Source organism: Octopus sinensis, unplaced genomic scaffold (genome assembly GCF_006345805.1).
Source record: "Octopus sinensis unplaced genomic scaffold, ASM634580v1 Contig10235, whole genome shotgun sequence".
Classification (NCBI taxonomy): Eukaryota; Metazoa; Mollusca; class Cephalopoda; order Octopoda; family Octopodidae; genus Octopus; species Octopus sinensis.
The window spans coordinates 17,501-22,500 of record NW_021832033.1 but is presented as its reverse complement, the minus strand read 5'-3'; the positions used below and the strand labels follow the sequence as shown (position 1 = coordinate 22,500).

The following is a 5,000-nucleotide window of genomic DNA, read 5'->3' as shown; positions in this document are numbered from 1 at the left end:
GTCGTTGTTGTTGTTCATGTTGAAGTATGTCCACTGTTGTTGTTGTTGTTCTGATTAATGTGACACTTTCTCGAAACATCAACACACTCACATTCTCATCTAACTTTATTAGTTTACTGTTCCGGTCCCTAATGTCCATCAAATCATAATCAACAGGTTCCTCGAATGCAGGAATGGAAAAAGGGACCATTGCTGTCCTATATGGAAGTCTCCTCACTGATATTTCATCAATTCCTGAATTATTAATCTCCGCTATGTAATTACCACATCGCACCTTTAATCTACCTTTACCAATTATTTCACCTGATTTACCTCTTCTTCTTCCTCCTCCATCTCCATCTCCTCCTCTGAATTCCAATTTATTAATTAATTCATTACTGAATATTTCCTTGTTCGTTTCAGATGTAATGGAAGGGAAACGAAGACCAGAATCAAGATTTAATGACGACACAGATTCCAGAATGTTCACTTGGTCCCCATCAATCTTTATGCAATGACATTCAATCAATTCATTATGTACACACCAGTAAATACCTGCCACTTTTCTCCCTATTACACATAAGGGCCATGGGAGAACTCGACAAACTTGAGATGTCTTCAAATCTTCTCCATTCAGTTGAAATATTTCTCTCCTTTTAGGAACTGTGACCATTATGTGTGATTCTTGTGTAAAACACACACCACCAACTAAACTTGCAACATTTCTGTGACATAGCAACTGGCCATCTTCATCGATATTTTTAATATTTCCATATTGGCTTTTTCACACACAACTGTCTTTCCTTCCTCAGAGACATCAAAATCTTTTACTTGAACAGGACATTCGTCTGTTTGTAAACGAGCAACCGGGAAGCTGTCTCGATTCACCATAAACAACCCTTCACATACATATCAATTCATCTCTCTCCATTGGGGCTTCCAACAAACCTTGGTCCTTTACAGTCTATACTGGAGAATTCTACTTCATCTTTATAAATTCTTTATTTAAAAATATTCTCTTGTATCCCCATTCTGGGTCAAACACAAAATGTTTCGATATTCAGATGGACCTAATATTTCTCCCACTCACCATAAATGTACAAAAAACTGTCATCAATTGTCATCCTGTCATCATACCAAAATAATCCTCCATGTAGTGTCTGACTGAATGTAAATATTGACCACCACTGTTGAAGAAAATGATGAATCTCAAGTTTAGACAATGATGACATCTTCATCAGTAACTTTAATATCCCGGATTATATCAGAACAATTTCCATCTTCGTCTCTTCTTATTAATGGTTCAGGTATGTCTATTTTATTTATTTCCTTCACACTCGAATGTATTTCATCAATATCAACAAAATGCAAATGTCTTCCATCTCTCATTCACTCAAAACCAGTTGATTATTTGATAAAGAAGCCACACAATAATATTTATTTCTCGTTTGGTAAATTACCAACGACAATGGAAATTCCACTTTTAATGTCCACAGTTGGGGTTTATTAGAAAGATCCCAGTTCGTAATGACCAGTGTGTTTGACTGCCATCGACACATTTTAATATTATAATAAACATTCACTTTGATTGAATCCAAAAGCTGACCATCCAATGTGAATATCTTAATGTTTCCATTCTCCTCGTCACATCCTGCAATCAGATTATTTTCAGTAAGAACCAAAGATCTAATCTCCGCTGGTCCTTTGTCTCCCAAATGTTTAGGGAGAGGAATATGCCTGGCTTTATCAGAAACTGTCAGGTCCTGTAGATATAAAGTGGAAGACAACATTTCACTGAGAGAAATGTGTCTGGAAAATACATCCACCAGGTCGATATAATAATTAAGTTGATTATTAGTAACGAGATCATTAACCAACAAATTCTGATCGTTTATGGCAAACATACGGCTTCTGTCTATCAGAAAAACAGACGTTTGGTCAATAGATCCACCTTGGAGACTGAGGGGACGTTTCACTTGGGACATTAAAACACTGGGGACCATCTGACAAACGCCATGACCACCACACCTATTCTAGTGTGTACTGAAAAGCTTTTCCCCTAGTAACAATTAATAGCTTTTCTGTTTCCTTGTCTACTGATAATGATTTCACAAACACAGGGATATTAATTGTCTTAATTACTTCAACTTGATTATAATATTGATGGCTAAAATGTCTAAATGTGATGGTTTATCACAATAACAAACAATTTCACATTCACCCATCTTACACACCTGTACATAAGGCTGCCTTAATTTTACACTTCTCACTGTCTTTGATAGGTTTCGATGACCCTTAATTGTTTCTGTAGGGGTAATGTGACCCCTATATGATTAGAATCCCATCGACATATATCTGTGGCTGTAGACGGCAGAGATAATCTGGACACAATGTCTCCTTCCTCAGAAATGTACAACAAGCAATCATGGTTGATGTCAGACACCACCAACTGTCCATTGGACAGATTACATATTTCGCCAATGACAAGTTTTTGGTCATTCTCCTTTTCTTTGAGTCGTAGATTTAGATTTCTGATGTAAGGATTTTTAATGGGTAAAAGGCAGCCAGACGACCGGTCTTGATACTTGTAAAGAAGAACCCTGTTGAGTTGAGTGTCCGGGACATAAAGAGTTCCTTGGAAAACAGCAATGTGAGGGTGAACAGGGAAAGGCAGTTCCCACTGCCATTTCATTTGTCCATATAGATCGTAACATCTGAGAATAGAGTTTCTCCTGAAGAGGACATAGAAATAAACATTATCAGAGTAGATGTGATGAGGGTAGCCATAGAATGGAAGGTATTTTTGAAAAAGTTCTTCACCACATGTGGAATAAAATACCATTTTATTTTCGTTTCCATCTACGACTACAAAATTAATTGGAGTTGCAGCAATGCTGACATTATGATGTCCCAGAGAAATTCTTTCTGCGATGTCAACTTTATCTTCGTTGATCAATAAGATATGGACCTCGCTTTTGTTTTCAGTGGTGGTCACAGCCAGACACTTATTTGATACAATATGACATTTTTCATGTAACCAGTTTGCACCTTTATTAAAGGGCCTTTTCTTAGTTCAGGACAGGTGATATACTGAAATCCTTTCATTTCACAATAAAATACCAGGAATCTGTTTGCGTTTATTCTACAACAGAAAGAAGGAAGCTCAAGGAAAACTGAATTATTTTGGGTTAATTATTTCCCCGTTATCAGTGAATAATTTAGCTTTCTTGTTTTTGTAAATTATTAATATAGAAGATGTAGACATAGGTAGAATATTTGTAATGTTGTAGCAATCCTCAATATAAATATAGCTGTTCAATGTTGGGGTCCATAGCTGGAGGTTATGTGACTGCCTGGGCCAAAAGTCTTCATTTGTTCCAATGATATGAAGGACATCAAAATAATCGGTTACAAAAATATTTTCTCTGCCAACAGAAATATGGCGGCATTTCATGCCAATTCCTCTTGTTGTCACAGCACCTGTACCTGATATCCGATAAATAATATGTCCCTGAAGGACATAAAAATGGTTTTGGTACACAGAGATGTGGCTTGGAATGTCCAGGGAATTGGTATCCACCTCAAATAATTGCTGGCCATCCACATTGTAACAGGTAACCCTGTTAATATTGGAAAAGGATACTAAGAGTTTATTTTGTGCTCCTACAGCAATATCTGAAGGGGTTTCTTTCGTTATGAATTCGTATTTTATTCTATTCTCTTCCCAGTCAATGACGTATATGGTCTGACCAAACATTTCTACACCTATAAGCGTAGAATGTTCCAAATAAGAAACCAAGATTAATCCTAGCTGAATTCTTTTGATTCCCAAACTTAAAGGGTTGATAATAAGAATCATCTTTCGAAATGGGAGGGTGGCCAGGACTGTGTCTTCACTGATTCTGGTAAAATCAGTGACAGAAGATGAGCAACGAACATCGTTTCTGTTGCCGTCTCTTGTTACACAACATATTGTCATAAAGTGGCGGGAATATGTTACAATTCCCCCTTGTATGACAACAATATTGGATATTGGGTTGCTTAAGTCTTCACCAGATTCCTCAATCTCTACTTCTCTGGTCACAACTGGCCGAAGAGGACGAAATTTTGTGGTTACTTTTGGTGGTTCAATGGTCTTGTGGTTGTATGGGTTACAGGTGACATAAATGTCAAAGAGTCTTTGTTGAAACCAATCAAGGTTTAGGTGAACAAAATCATTATTTTGTTTTGCAAATTCCAGAAATCTTGGCATTTTACGTTTGATATTACGTAAAATTCGAGATCCATTTAAACCCAGAGAGTCCATGTGATTACATTTATCCTTTACATAATCTATAAACGTATTGATGTGGTCTGTTTTGATTAGTGTTCGGTAACATGTCACAATATGAAGAAAACTTGGTAACATGGACTTTTCCTGTTCTTTAGATTTCTTTGTGTCTTTTCTTTCCTGTTCTTCTGTTTTCTTTGTGTTTTGTGTGTGTAATATTTGGGTAAGATTTGGTGTAGTTTCCTTATAAATTGCTGTTGTATCACAGACTGTGGCAGGAATGAGAGCCAACATTTTGTTTTCTTCATTAATCTTCTCCATTTTATGAATATAGAATTATTATCTTTTTCTGTTAAATATATTCTTTTCTGTGGATTTTGTTCTTCCTTTCGAATACATTTTATCTCTTCAAAATTCACTAATTTTTACGTGAAAGCTGAAATAAAATGAAAGCTTTATTAGTTTTGTGAAAAGCTTTTGATAAAATAATATTTACTTGATTCATTCAAAGAATTTCAAGGAAAACACACATTTCATTAAATATATTAAACAATTGTTTATTTGACAGTGAAGTTAAACATTTAAACTGTTTACAATGGAATAATCATTAGAAATAAAACTTGAAGATATAAATACACCATTATCTTTATTGACTGAATATAAGTGATGGTGAAAAGTTTTGTAGAATAAATATTTTGTTGAGGTTATTTCTACAGATATTATCGGTAGAAATTATAGCCAGGACTGATTT

General features: G+C 35.4%; 1 long non-coding RNA gene across 1 annotated transcript in view; it reads right to left on the bottom strand.

Moving 5' to 3' along the window:
- LOC118761182 overlaps positions 1 to 5,000 on the bottom strand; it is an 18,497-nt gene that overhangs the window by 700 nt on the left and 12,797 nt on the right. The window lies entirely within an intron of this gene.